Source organism: Corvus hawaiiensis, chromosome 2, assembly GCF_020740725.1.
Source record: "Corvus hawaiiensis isolate bCorHaw1 chromosome 2, bCorHaw1.pri.cur, whole genome shotgun sequence".
Classification (NCBI taxonomy): domain Eukaryota; kingdom Metazoa; phylum Chordata; class Aves; order Passeriformes; family Corvidae; genus Corvus; species Corvus hawaiiensis.
Genome location: NC_063214.1, coordinates 75,044,424 through 75,060,970, shown reverse-complemented (window position 1 = coordinate 75,060,970; position 16,547 = coordinate 75,044,424).

Sequence of the window (16,547 nt, the reverse complement as noted above, 5' to 3'; positions counted from 1 at the left end):
ATAATTTCACTCAATGGTAAATCAATACTTTCAACTTTCTTCATAGCCTCCTAAAATATGAAAAAAAAATGCATTAATTGTTATTCCTTTTATATTCTCTTAACGAATTTTTAGCTGTCAGCACTGTCTGCAGAGGGTATCAACTTAAATTACTTTCACTTCTCATTTCAACAAAGACATTAGGGAGTAGTTTATTAATCACCAAACAATTTTACTATCATTTCTGTCATATTTAAAAAAAAAAAAGAAAAAAGAAAAAAAAGCATTTTGAACAATGGTTTTGCTAGTAATATTTTTTCCCACTCTTATAATGTGTATTTTTATAACATTGCGGGTTTGTGGCTACTTTATTAAAACTCCATTTATAAGAAAAAGTTAAAGGATGAAAGTATACTTTCAGAGAAATTTTCTCAGAAATTGATATAGAGAAATAAAGAAAGTTATTTTATACCAAGATGCTTCTAGTACGAGCTATTTCATTGCTCTCAATAAGAAGAAGCATTCGGCTGAAGATGGAGACATTATCTTTCTCATATTATGTTTGTCTCATTAAGTGCAGCCAAATCTTAAAAGAATTTTGACAGTTTCCTATAAATGAAACAGTCTGGAAGTAAAACATTCGATACCGTCCTCACAAATCCTTGTCTCTAAATTAGAGAGACATGGATTTGACAGTCTGCGTGGTTTAAGCCCACCTGGAAATTAAGCTCCACGCAGCCACTCATTCAACCTCCCTGTCTCCCTCTTCCCCCTGGTGGAATGGGAAGGAGAATGAGTAAAACTTGCATGTTGATAAAATAAGAGTTTAATAATTGAAAATAAAGTAAAATACCATAAATTATAATAAGATTGGTACTAAAAATGATAATAAAAATGATACTAAAAAGGGAAAAACAGGTGATTCACAATGCAATTTCTCACCATCCACTGACTGATGACAGACTCCCCTTCCTGCCATTTAATCCATGACTTTGGCTTTCATCCATGGTAACAGTCTTTCAAGCAGGAAAGATGGCGTGAGGCGTTGGATTGTTGCATGTTGCACATTTGAGTCAGTTCTGATTCCAGTATTGCTGTTCTCATCCAGTTTTATCCCAGTTCATTCTTTATTGGTGTGAGTGTGACGATCAGAGGGAAGGCAGGCTCAGATTCGCAGAACGCCTGTGGTTAAGATGGATGCTATAAGGTGCCCAGTGAAGTGATGCACATGTAGCCACCACAGAACTGGTGATACACAGTGTTAGACAGTTATTAACTTAATGCAGTTTAATTTATTGGCTATTTCCACACAAAATCAAATCACCTTGAGGCACGCACTGGACTTTCCTCTCCTCCTGCATTATCCCGTGCACCTGGGTCTGAGAGCAAAGGTAAAGCCACAGCTCAAGACAGGTGGTGTTTTTTAGCCTAGAGTAGAGAAGGCTCCAGGACACCTCATAGCAGTCTCCCATACTTACAGCAGAACTCTAGGAAAGATGGGACCTGTAATTTTGTTTAACATATCTGAATCTCAATTAATTGGGATGGTTTACATTTTTTTAATTATTTTTTTTTAATTCTTTGTGATTCATCATTTCTATTAATCTGCTACCAGTGTAGGTAGAACTGCTCGATAAATATTTTCTCTCTCTGACTTTGAAGATTATTTGTCTTGTTTAAAATATAATACCTTTCTTTTATCTTATTTCTGGCTTGAACTATGGATATTACATATTAGTTATAACTCAGAGAATATGTTAAAGAATACTTTCAGTTTGGAGTAAATAATGTAAGTTTTAAATTGTTTCATATCTTTTGAGATAGAAAATTAATTTAAGGAAGATTTTAAATATTTTTCATGCACAGTTGAGTTGGATTCATAGTTTCAGGTCTATCAAAGTTTTCTCAAACAAAAAGTGTGCTATGAATTCTTTATATTTTTTTTCTGCTTTATCTTTCTCAAAGCTGCAGCAGGAATATTTGTTTTTGATTGATCTACACATGAAAAAACACTTTATTCAACCCAGATACACTTCTCTCAAAAAGTATCTGGGAGAGCAACTCCCATCAGCAGCTCATGTTACTTGTCTTATTAAAGTGCACTGTGGTGTAACAGAAAGAGCAGGATGAAATTCTGAGAACAAAAATATTACTCATTCAATTTCATCTTCTTCATACTACATCCCCACCTTCCACTCCTGAAATATTAATGTGCAAAACCCAAAACTTGACTAGTATTTCCAGAATATGAAAGATCCTTTGAACCTTTGGTCAGATGAAGCCTTGACAATTTAAAATTTTTTTCTAGAAGCTGCATAACTACCATCCAGGATATAATTACATAGTTTTTGGCTTGCTTTTCATCAGGAAGTATCATAGTAGCAAGAAGTTCCCAAGAAATATCATCAACTTTTACCTTGATCTACATCATTAGCAGTAGTCATAATACTATTAGTAATATTATTATGAGTTTCACACAGCACCTATCCAGGTATATTATGAATTGACATGAGCTGCATTTTGTGGATTTTTTTTTCCTTTGGTTTTATTCCTTAATAGATTACGTCTCACTTTATCATTTCCATCCAGAGGAATACAGATATGGGACTCAGTCAGTGCTTTGTTACCTTCTTTATATAGTGGTTGTCCAAAGAGTATTAAGGAATTGACAACATTATAACATTCTGTGGAACTTTTACTTCAGAATTCAGCTGAGATTTTATGAAATTTATGCCCAGGTAGAGGACTTGAATATCAATCTTTCTAAAAAATTTGCTTCAATCATTTGAGCAATTCAGTCTTTCCTATGGTACACAGAAACATAAAAATACCCAATAATCTCTGAAAAGAAAACAAAAAGGTAAGAATGGGAAAAACCTGTGTAGAGATTGTGTTAGCACTAAAGGAGGATTGGCATGTGAGAAAACATTTTGGTTTTTTTGACCACATATGCACATTATTTCATGCTATGCGGATTATGATCGTACAAAGCTATGATGTAATAATATATGGCACTGCCGACATAACTCAGTATGACTTGACATCATGCAAGAATTCTGAATGTGGTTCTGTATAAACTTCCATCAACTCTTTTTAGTAGAGTTCTAGATAGGCCAGCAGCACAGTGTTATGATTTCTTTCTTATTCAAACGCTTTCTCACAGAGTAACAAAGACTAAGGAGTCTAAAAAATAAATGCAGAGAAAAGGTTTTCAGCAGGTGAGTTTCAAAGGACTTGTTTACACAGATTGTTTACAATCTGAAATCGTTTTGGGGTGACTTTATGATGTGTATCCCCTATTGCCACTCTAAGCCCAGACATGATTCCTGTGTCTTTCTGTGTCTTTAAAACCATGTGTGAGAGAAAGAAAAAAAGGCCAGATGAACTTTTCAAAGCAATTTATTCTCCAAGGTCACTCTACTCCTCTGCATGCTTCTGCAGCAGCAAGAGTGGAGGAAGCATCCTTTCCTGCTTTTCAGCCAGCTTTTGGGTCCGTTTCTACAGAGACATGGAGATTTAAATTTTTTTTCCCTGGGACTTCGGTTTCTTCTTCTTCTCTTCGGGAACTGTTCAGAACAGCAGAACTCACTGGGAGAGCTTTCCACTGAGGCTCAGAGGGGGCCCAGGATGACCCAGCTCCAAAGAGGAGAGAGACCACACCCAAAGAAAGGACTCTGAGAATTCACCAGGTTCTCTCCACAGAGAGAGGTTTTATTATTTAGCATTATTCTTTTCCCATTGTGCATTTTGTCTGTTAAATAAATAGGGTTTTTTCCTGTTACTTTCCTCCGAGGAAAATTCTTTCCAAACCTGGTGGGGGAGGGGCGGCTGAAACCTGCCTTCTATCAGAGAACATTAATTTTGGATGTTCCTCCAAATTTGTCTCAAACTGGGACAAATATTAGTGGCACCCAGCACATGGCCCAGAGGAAAGTGAAAAAACACCTGTACTAATTACATTTTGGTTTGGTTTTAATTACTTTGTATTGGGGTAAAGTAGTCACCATGTTGGTTGAGTTCATACTGTCTATCTGGCTTGAGGTACTGATGTCTTTCTGGTCCCTAGGCCTGTTTGCCTATCCACAGCTTGCTCTGATCTTGTCCCTGATACGTAACTTTTGCTGAGCAGGGCCATGAATTCGGATTTCTATTTTGCTGTGCTCGGTGATAATGATTTATAAGAAGTTAACAGAGGTACAGGCAGTTCTTCAAAGTGTGTATAATAAGTGGTTTCTCTGTCCTAACCCCAGTCCTAGTTTCAGTAGCCTGTTTTGGGGGTTTATTAGTAATTGCACCCAGTTTGTTAGAGGAGGAGATGGGGTTTCCCAGCCTTTCATCTCCTTCCCCTTTAAATTTGATAGGCTATCTTTTGAGCATGTTCAATTTCCCCTGAATTTTAAGGAGACCACCTTCCTGCTATTTTATCTGGTAAGCTTCCTCTATATGGTCTGCAGCTTCTCTAGAATGAGAGGTCAGATTTCTAGGGTGACTGATGAGACTCCAGCAATATTTTACATACTTCTAGTATATGATAAATTTATATAGCAGAAAAATTATGTGAAATAAAAATTTCATTTAGACATAGGTGCATGATTACCTAACTAAACAGCTGGTTACTATCAAAAGTTTGTTAGGTATGCCAGTCTTCAATTATGTTAAATAATAGACTAGAACCTGATCTTTTTCACTTCATTGGTATCTGCAGTTTAGGAGTGTTGCAGACTGATTATTAAAGAATACTTAAGTTGTGCTGTTTTCAAACAAACTGTGTAAAACCAGAATTCTTTGATCAATATTTCTGCTGTCTAAGATGTTTCAAAACTACACTAGCTTTTAATATAAATAGCTACTTTATCCTCTTAGACCTGTGGAAGAAAGAGTTGAGAAGGAAAACAAATGAGTTATACTTAATTGCATTCTATAGTAAGTTCCAATCAGTTAAAACTTTAACAAGTAAAAACCACAGAAACCACAAAACTAAACCAAACAAAACCCTACAACCAATCAACTGCTTAGGTTATCTTTACCTGGATGTTTACATCTGTTTGCTGTCTAAGCCAGAGGTCTAAGCATCACAGTCAGTAAAGTTTGAGAAGCTGTTCAGCTGATCCTATGTAGGCATTTACTCCTAGAGGAGCTGAATGACCCTCTAGTCTCAGATGGGAAAGATTTAGTTGCCTAAATGATATATATTTAGTATTACTTAAGATACCCCATCATATTCTTCCTCACCATATTTGCTGGTCCAGAAGGGCCCAATTTGCCTGTATCTCCTGTGTCACTTTTTCTAGCCCACTGAAGATGTCTTGAATACTGTAAGACATTTATATTGATAATAAATGCTTGTCCATCGCCAACTGAATGGAGCTCTGTATTTCCCTTGACAATGATAGGAACTCAAAAACCTACGGCTCTTAACCTTGGACAGTGATGAAAGAGATTTACTCTATCTAATTTTTTTTCACATTCTGTAATATAAAATAAAAATCTAGAAGTGTAAATCTGGAACCCAGAAATTAATTCCTGAATTCTGACAAATTAATAGACCAGCTGATGCTGTCAAAACACTTAATATAGGTAAAATAGTCTTTTCCTCACCAAAGATCATCATCTTTCTGTAGGAGTCCTTCAGACTTCATCTTTCCCCTTCCTACACTGAGAAAAAATCTTTGCAAAGCAGAAGGCAGAGTGGCCATTTCCATTCATTTTTTAATATAGCAAGCATTTTCCCCTTTTGATGAGCAAGTTGTGTCCTTGTTATAGAGTAGGTTACCAAAACTCTCCATCATCTTGTTACAGTGAAACTTCTGAAGTTTTGTGTGATTTATTTCTTTTTAGTTGAATTTAAATCTTGCTCATCTGAACAAAGAATTTATCTTAGTCCAATTACACTCATTTTAAGAACTAGTTCAAATTATAGACAATAAAAGTTCTACTCATAAAATTTTTAGTGTTTACATTTCCTGTGGTGATAGACTCATCTTTTCAGTGTGCCATTCTAGATTCTGTAATTGATGAATGAGAGAGAAAGAAAGAAAGAAAGAGAGGAAGAGAGGAAGGAATTCGGAAGGAAGGAATTCGGAAGGAAGGAAGGAAGGAAGGAAGGAAGGAATTCGGAAGGAAGGAAGGAAGGAAGGAAGGAAGGAAGGAAGGAAGGAAGGAAGGAAGGAAGGAAGGAAGGAAGGAAGGAAGGATGAATTATGGTTAGTCATTAGCATCGTTCCCCAGGAGACAAAGGATTGTCATGGCAGTATTTCATCTTATATCATAGATCACCTAGGAGTTATTTTTATATGCTTGCTAATCTACTCTACAGCTTGTTCTTCACTACTATCTCATACCATCTTGCATTCTAATTTACAAAGTACCATGTCTTTTACATGTTTTGGAAACCTGGGGTTTAATCCCTTTATGCCTGTAATACTGGCTTTAATAGGCACCAAGGTTATACTACTTTAATGAATAGCAAATTACTGGTTTTAACTACTTAGATACTTGAGGCCTGTTGTGTTCTGTTTGTGTTTTCAAGGCTCTTGCTGTCATATGAGGTGCATATTCTGCTACACTTCATTCTGATTCTGAAGATGGCTCGTTTAATGAAAAAGAATTGAACAGTAGTGAATGAATTTCTTATTTTTCTTTGCTTGAACAAGCAACTTTTTGTCTCCCTATAAAACTGCCTTTATCTCAACCCATGAGTTTTCACTTTTACTCTTCCGATTGTCTCCCCAACCCTCTGTGGGGAATTGTTGCTGTTGAGACCAACACCACATGCACACACACACTCTGCCCCAGGTAAATGCAAAAAAAAGCCCCTTTATTACTACACAGCTTCTTTTATACAATTTCTTAGCATTTGTGCCACATGTTCATTTGGTACTAGCTTACTACAATACAATATTATTGGTTGCCTATAGCTTGCACACATTCTTGCTAAATATCAGCCAGTAAATATCCTGCCTTTTGCAGTTGCTACATCCTCTTTCTGTTGTTTTGCTTCTTCCTTCTGTTGATGTTACAATTCTCAAGGGTACAAACTGATTGTGTCAAGGTCAATGCCTGTGAGGCCTTCAGGCCAGCTGTCAGCTCCCACACGTCTCTTTCCCACAGTCCTTCTCTACTTAGCCGCAGTAACAGGCCTGAGCCATGGTTTTGCAAAGGCAACAAGACCTTCATTTTATAAGACTTTATCTATATGCAACAGGGAATGAGCAAGAGACTGTGTGGAGCTGAATTGCCTACTATGATCAACTCAGCACCACTGTGTCTCAGTAAGCATTAACTGGTGTATAAAGCCAGGTAGACTCTCAAGCAGATTGGGTAATAGTCAACATGTTGTTTGATAGCTTCTGTGATGATTATATAAACTAAATCACAGCTAAAGACAGGCCAATAAAAATCTAGGAAGACCATGAAAAATCCTGAGATCTGTTATATCTGGTTTTTTTTCCTGTGGTCTGTTACAGAAATCAGTGACTCTATGTTCACTAGGATAGAGTCCTGTGCCCCCTAACACATTTCTTCAAAATCTGTTGCAATGTGAGGAACTTGAACCAGATGCTAAACTGTAAGTTATACAGACAGTAATAATAAAAGGGATCTGAGCCCATTACGGTAATAAAACAGCTTGATTTATTGCCAAGCTTAATGAGAGAGTCATAAAGTAATAGATCTCATGTATGAAAGTATAAAGCTCATGATTGCAATCTCAAATGGGAAGTTGTCCACTTGCAATACGAGGGGCATCCTTGTATCTTCCTTAGACACCCTTCTTTTTCTGCCTTTCTTGCGTTCATCCTGTGCAGTCAACAACGATGTCTATGGTCCATGATGGTCATTAGCTGCTGAGGTCCTGGTGGCAAGACTTAAGAGCAATTTGAGGAGGGAAGCTGGAATCGTGTGGTCCCTTTCTTTCACTCCTGATTGTCCCTAACCATCAGCAGTGGTTCATGCTCCTCATCTCCCCAGAATAAGGGGTGGTGATCTCATACAGCCTGACACGTTTGATGTTTTTATGGGGAAGACTCATCCTGATTTCACCAGGTACCTTGCCAGTTCTAGTTCCAACAGCCATCTCTCCTGGCTCTTCTACAACTTTCACTCCGATCTGACAGACATTACTACTTGCACATTTTTCTGTATTCTTATTTGTACAGCTATATCACAAGTCTCCACTTGCATCGTTGTGACTATGCACTATATTTCTCTCGCTGTGCTTAAATATCTTATAAAATATTAATACATTCTTAAGTAATAATTATGTTATTAACATTGTTAACATGCTACAAAATGATTGTGCACTTCTTCCATTACATTTTTTCAGTACATCTGTGCCTGGGTTTAAAGTAAATATTTTAACAACTTACTTATAATATTTGTACATTACTTTAAAGTTGCACCAGGTCTCTGCTTTGGCTACTTCATAAATTAATAAATAATAACTGTTCCAGAGAAGAACATCCATAAAAATTAGTAAGAAAATATGATGTTATTGAAAACTTGGCCTAACGTGAGGGGGAAAGGATTTCAGTGAACAGGAAATAGTTAGCAAGTATAAGTGATAAATATAACAAAATAGTAAGTAAATATAATACAGAGAGGATCAAAATTTCATTAAGAAGAAAAAGGTTCAACATCAGCAAGATACAAACACTACTGTGTTTTCGGCAGACATTTTTAAAGATATGTATTTTTGATCAGCAGCATAAAATTAACTTTCCAAATTATCATGGGCTTGTTTTTTTCCTTTTTCTGTTTTCATTCTTTCTGTGTATATTTTTATGTAATACAAGCAATACCTGTATATATAGTTATTGACTGTAACTTTTTTTGGTGATAAATTTGAAATTGCCACAGTTGCAAAACTAAAATAATGTATTTTAGTTTTATTATAATTTTTATAGTTTGCAGTTAAAAAATAAAATAATATATTAATACTTCAAATATGGATTATATTGACTACCTACACATTGAATATCTTTAATCCATTTAACAGTATAAATCACTAAAAGACTTAACAAGGAAATATGTTTGAATACTTAGTTTTACTGCATTGGATGATTTCATATTACATAAATGTTTTGATTACCATTTTATGTTTCCCTATTATTACACACATATGACAAATTTTCTGCTATGGTAACATCTAACATAATAAATTACACTTTTTTTTTTTTAACTTTGCATACTGAAAGCGTTCCTCTGCCTAATGAGTGAAATTATGTTAAGTAATAAATCTTCTGTATAGTAATTTATGTGGGTGATCATAAACTATCTTTTATAATTTACAGTCTGTCAACATTCTGTTAGGAAGTGACACTGAGAAAAACTCCTTTCTAATAGAAGAGGTGATCTTATGGAGTCTTATGGCAGAGGAAAAGAGGCTCTGTTACCATGCATTGGGGACATTAAAAGTCAGTCTGGTTGCTCTTCCAAACAAGCCTCTTAATGAACATTATTATTTAATCAGAATATTATTGTTTCTAAACACCTAACACTGTGTTGAGTCTGATTTCTCACTTTCTGAGAAGATATGACCCTGAAGTTTGATGTTTTAGTTAGTACAAAACAATTTTTGGTTTTTTGATTGTGATTAGTTTTTCAACTTCAGTGAACAAACTGAGCGAGAGTTATTTTTTTCAGTGCATTTACGTATGAGTTGCAATAAATTTGAAAGGACAGAAAAATGCCACCAATTCTCTAATCATTAGCAGAAACAAAACCACTTCAGTGTAATAATTATCTAAGACAAATATTTATTAGTAAAGGGACCGATCTAATTACAGCTTTATATTTCTATATTATCTCTCATGTCTGCTCCAAAATATATTTAAATTATTAATAAATTACTTACAGGAACTGGAAAAACCAAAACCAAGCAGTTACACAACTGCAACTAGTGATTAGCCACTTTTCGGGAAAATAAAAGACCATTTTGAATCTTTTTTTCCATTATGCATGCTCAGCTCATCTCATTATAATGAGTATTACTCTAAGGGAAAAAAAACCCCCAGATTTCTTATTTCTTATTATAGCCCAAGAGCTAAAGTGACCCATAAGTAGTCTAGAGAGAGATTATAGCTAATTTGTGGGATTTGCTAAGGTTTTCATCTGTCATAAATAGGCAGACTTAATAGCAAAGATATAGGTTTCTGAGAGACCACTCCCCGGGGAAGTGGTCACAGCACCAAGCCTGCCTGCGCTCAAGAAGTGTTCGGACAATGCTCTCAGGGACATGGTGTGATTCTTGGGGTGTCCTCTGCAGGGCCAGGAGTTGGACTTGATGATACTGGTGGGTCCTTTCCAACTTGGATATTCTATGGTTCTAGGAGTGTTTCCACAGATGTAGCCCTTGGCATTGCCAGGTGATGGGGATTCATAAGACCTGTTAGACAGCTAACCAAGGATATTTAGCAATGCACCTCACCCACAGTGCAGTCTGAAACTCGCAAAACTCGCAAAAACTCACAAAATTTTTCAGCGTTTATTACTTCACACAAAAATCTCTCACCATATTTTATGTATTTCAAAAGTGTTGTAATATCATGATTGCAACTACACACAGTTGACAATGTAGCTGTCACCAGAATTGCTAAAGCATTGAGATTCTCTGCTCTTATGATCTGCTGTAAACTTTTAAGCATATTGACCAAAGTATTTTTTTTTTTAAACCATCATCAAAATATTCACAGAAAAAGATAAGAAATAAGTTTTTAGCTCCCATCAGCACACTGCATCTATGTCAGATGCAAGCCATGAGTATGCAGTTACTCCAATGTTTCAGTAGGTACCTGGAATAAGAAAAATATAATGAATGTAAAACAAGAAGAAAAGCAACTACTGACACTAAGGTGAAAGTGTATCAGTCATTGCCACCGTGTCCGCTAATCTGTAGTAACTGCAAAAAATACACTTAAAATGGTTTTGTCCTTGATGCTAGAAATAGTTTTATTCTTCAATTTAAAAGAGAGGGCCTGTTTACATTTTTTTTTGTTCTTTTGCTATGGTGTTTTGAGTTTACCTCTTGTGTTGGTGTTCCGGTTTGAGACAAATTTGGAGGAACGTCCAAAAATGAACATCCTCTGATAAAACGCAGGTTTATAGCCACCACTCCACCACCAGGTTCGGAAAGAATTTTTCCTCAGAGGAAAGTGAAAAAGTGAAAAATTCTTTCCAAACCTGGTTAGGGGAGGAGTGGCTGTAACCTGCCTTCTACCAGAGGACATTCATTTTTGGACATTCCTCCAAATTTGTCTCAAACCAGGACAATTGGTCACAAAATTAATTATTTCAATAGAAAATTATTTCTGTATATCTCACAGTGAAACAATCATGGTTGTTTCTTAGAAACCTGTATTATTGTCTTCATGATTCTTATATTTATCCATGGAACTACTGGCCACATACTGGCACTACTGAAATATTTTTATCCATATTTTCTTCCATGAATAATAAATGCCTCAAAGAACACTCCTTATGTGCAAGGTCAAGAAATCAAGGAAGGAAGAGCCTGATGTAGCTTTCTTTTAAATGTGCTTTGATTTTATTGTTCAAATTCTGGGATAAAACTATCTTAAGAACTAAGGATAAGCTAGAGCAAAAGTTGGGAAAGAAGATGTTTCCATCTTCTTGTGGAACTCAAGAAATTTACAGGTTAAAGAGATTAATTGCTGAACAGAGCCTGTCTTGTATGATGACATTAGTTCATGCAGAGGAAGGTGATTGCAAGACTACAAAAATTAGTTTGCTCCTTATATTTTTTCTATTTTCGAGGCCTTCCTATAAAGGTGGAAAAAAATTTATATATATATATAAATATATCTATATATGTATATATAACTACATACATATCTCACACATTTGTATGCCAGAAACAGTACCAACACTAATATTGGTTCCTCTATCTCAGGCCCATTTTCACTTTTTGGAACTTGAAACTACAGGGTTTCTTTAAAGTGTGCTTTTAAAGTGTTTTGTGAAAAAATGGAACAAAAAGCAGAATATATTTGTATTGAGTTCATGTGGCAAGGTATTGGTAGTGAGGAGACTGCAGTAATTTATGTTCATCCAAAAATTATCATAAATTGCTTAAAGTTCTATCTATTTTGTGAGCAAAATTTATCAGTTGCCGATAACTTTTAACTATCACTATTAACTTTCATTGCTTGTATATAATGATACAAAGAAGAAATGCAAGGAGTAATTTTTTTCATATCAAGAGAGGTTTTATATTTATGGACATTAAAAAATACAACAAGCAGAAAAGGCAGAACACTATTGAAATTATGGTATAGCTTGTCAACAGCCAAGATATAATTAATGAGGACATCCTTTGACCCACTGCTGAAATTATAACTAGTGAAGTATTTCAAAAGCTGTAGAGGTCTTAAGTGGTTATGGACCACATCTGATTTACAGCTCTCTGGATATTTTTTGTCTCTTTCCACAGTCTGTGCAAAGAGCAGGTTTGTTTCGGTTTTTTTTTTATTTTAGGGAGTTGTTGAAGACTATCTTGCACTATCACTTTGTAGAAAGTTAAGCTCATATGGATTTAGAGGTGGGGTTTCATTGTCTACACCCAGCCATCTGTTTTCATTTAAGATGGCAGGCATTATCTGACACAAACCTTCTATGTACCAAGTAGGGCCTACCAGGCATTGTTTGCTCATTTAACAGGGCTTGAAGCACAGGCAAGTTACCCAGGGGTGTTTAAACCCACGTATATTTCTGTATGGGCAACTGAAATGAGTGCTGAATACCCTCTACATGAAAAAAAACTAATTAATAAGAGTTGCAGTCCAACCCTCACTCTTGATTTCTAATTTATTAATTTTAATAGTAGGAATAACAATAATAATTAAAAAATAAAAGTAATATGGGAATAGAAATACATAAAAATTGAAGCAAAGATAAATATGAAGAACAGCTCTTTAGATCTTTGAGTAGAAAGTAAGATAGGCCATAGCCACGATCAAAATTGTTGCTGAAGCAAAACATGTCATAGGCAGCGTCCCTATAACAATCTTGTATACAGTATTTGTTCAGATTCAAATATATGCTGTTCTTCATGATATGGTCCTTTTGAAAATTTAATAGAACTTTAATATCTTTAGCTGTTTTGATAGATTTTAGTTATGCCTACAGAGTCAAAAAGATACATTTTGATGCTTAAAATGAGGAACACACATTCAAAATGTTTGTTACAAGACCCTGACAGGTCTGAGAAGAGCTTCACCATTTAGGTATTTCCATTGTTTTCCTCCACTTTTTTTTTAAATCAACCTATTTCCAGTTATTTGGTATGATTATGTTACTGAAAATGGTAAAACAATTCAAGGTTTAATTGGTCTTTTAAAGCTTTCTGATTTGTGTTACTGACTGTTTCATTAGCCAGAACCAAAAGCATAAAAATAGGTCCAAAAATCCAGGACAGGATATAGTCACATGTAAAAGATCATTGAGAAAGTACTTTTGAATACTTATTTTTGTATATTGTCCTCAATATTTTGGTTGGTTTTATGAAAACAAGTGAAAGAGAAAAAAAAACAATTTTATTCCCTGCTGAATTTTCTTCCTTATTCCTTGGGCAAACTTCAGCATGACAGTTTAATATATCTTTTCTCATTGTGATTTGTCAAGGTTGTCAAAATCACCAGAAGTATAGATGCTTTATTTTCAAGGTTTTCCCTGTCTTCGTATTTTTGGGGGGGTTTTTTTGGTTTTTTGCTTTTTTTAATTTTTTTTTCAGTAGTAGCTGGAGTAAAAAGCAATGAAGATCAACATCACAATAAATGAAAATATATCAAGCAGTCATGGCACTATTGTGTGTAAGATAGCTTTTCTTCACAACCATAAAATAAAGAATATAGCCAAGTTAAAATGTATATTCTTTATGTGGAAATACATGACTGATGATGATTTGCTATTTATCTTTGTGAGTGAGAGGCACTTCAATCTACAAGTGGAACTGTTATGAAGAAATCATTAGTCACTTCACTATGAATGACAATAGGCTAGGCCTGTCATTGAATCACCATGGGTAAAATTCAGTCTGCTACAGAGAGCCAAAAGACTTTCATGTATATCATTCAAGCTCCACTTCAGTTGTATTCTAAGGCTTTTACTGGAGGTTAAATGGAGCACGGGTTTTGTTTTGCATTTCTGAATGGGATTGCACTCCACTTGAGAATATCCTAACTGCATTCTCTGCAAGGTTTTATATGGCGCTCATCGCTTCTGCATCTGAGCAGTAGTGCATTAAAGGCAGGAGTAACATCTGTGGAATGCGAGTTCTGTCATTTTCTTCTCAGGTGTGTTTGAAATGCAGTTGTTTTGAGCTATTATTTTCAGAATTTTATAGGCAGACATGAACTTTGTCATCTGTTTATTGTTGTACATAATGGAGATGCAATGTAAATTGCGGAGACAAAGTCAAAGATAGCAAATTCAAACACATTGCAGAAAGTAGTGTTATTTGGCACGTTTCACCATTTCTCTGGGAAAATTCTCTCCAAACAAACTTCACACATAACAAAAGCTGTTTTCTAGGAAGCTAGATATAGCACTGAATTCTTAGCCTTTTATTTCCTAAGTGCCCATTTCTCAGGTCCTTGGACAAACCTTTTTCGTCAGCACTTTGCTGGTCTCGATGAAAATGGCAGCTATTCCCATTAACAGAAACAGTTCCTCTGTTTATTCAGAATAGGCCTTCTACCTCTACTTCTACTGACTGATAATGGTCCCTGAAACCTCTGCAGTACCCCGTATGTCCTGCCACCTTCTGTTGACACCTTTCAGCTTCTGCTAATTCTTACTGCCTCACTGACCTACTTCCAACTCTGGATCTAAAAATCAGCTTGACCCTGTCGAAATATAGACAGCATTCAGAACTGGACTGTTGCTGATAAAAATTCACATATCAATGACAGATCTTGATGAACTCTGGAGATAGGAAGTACTGATGTGCTTTTATTCAGCACCTGAAAGACAAATTCACTTTCACCAAGTAAGCCTCATGGAGGTCAGATTTAAACTTTACAGTCACAGAGAGGACTATGAATCACCTGATCCAGAAGAAATGGTTGCAGAGAAAGAGCACATGAAATGAAGCAGCAGTTCAGGAATTCAGCAAGAAAAACACCTCCTGAAGATCAAGAAAGGATATCTATGTAAACCACCGTTTTCCTAAACCTAGGTACTAAATGAAACTCAAATTCAGCAGAAAGAGAAGCCGTGAGAGCTTCAACAAAAGGAAGCCAGCCTCTCAGAATGCTTTTTCAGCTTGTAAGAATAATTGGCACAAGCATAAGCATATCTTTGGTTGAATTTTCCCAGTCAATGCTCTCTTCTTTCTTCATCAAAACATCGACTCTTTCCAATAGGGACAGTGCTTGTAAGTATGGGCTCTTACATGTATCTGAGGAAAGAATATAGTTTGAAAGTGGTTTAGGACTACTCAAGTTTGTTAATTTTTAAAAAGTAATATTAGAATAGAGATCCTGTTCCAGCAAAGGTGAACCCAGGAAGAGAACCAGTTCTCATTCTGTATCTAGGTAAAAGAAAACTGAAACAAATAACAATGCTACTGTTAGAACTAACAGTGGTTTATATACTACTCCAGCATTTTCTCTTTAGATCCTAGGTAAGAAGTAACAAGAGTTCAGGCCTCTATCCTTTTACAGAACTCAGCACAAGTATCTATATACAAACTGTGTTAATGAAATTAGCTTTATGTAAATTTACACAGGATTAGTAACAACATGCCATACAGTGTTTGGTACAACGGACCTTTGGATCTGGCTTAGATGTCAAAAAAGTATCTCTTTTTAAAACCTGAGAAAACACAAAATATTTTTTTTATATTCTCTTTTTGAACAAATGGAAATATATGATCTGAATGGTTTGAAGGTATGCCTGTACCAACCTAAGAGAAAGAAGCAGGTGCTGCCTGGCTGTCTGACTGCTGCCTGTTTGGTAATAAACTATTTTTTTACTGCATGCATTGAAAATGTTGGTGTTCAACTACAGTGGCACAAAATCTGTAGGAATTCCATATCATTTAGACTTGTAGCCCTCTCACAAAATTTACCTGCAAGTGGCTGGTGTATTTACACAGTCATAGGACATTCACCTTAGAGAAACTGTGCCCTGAGTAATCTGTAGAAAGGGTTTACTTATTCTAAATGTGCTGAAAGCCTCCGGGTGCGGTAAAATGATTAAAGTCTTCCTACTGCACTTAAAGCATCGTTTCACTTGCACTATAAACACCATCAAATGTTTTCTACCCCTGGGTATTGATCCCAAAGATCACAGAAGGAGAAAAGAAAAATCTGAGAAGGTTCTTATGTTGACCTTGGGTAACTGAAGTATAAAGATTGATATATCATTGTGTTCTGGCAAGCAGTAAGATTTCCTCTGCCTACCCCAGCAGCAACTGGGCACATTTTGCATGCTGCTACTAAATCATCACAAAATTACATTAGCATATTGTGTATTTACTTATTTTTCGAATGTGCTGTTCATAATGGCCATAATGGGAGCAGCACTGTTGTGAGTAATCTGACTAAAAA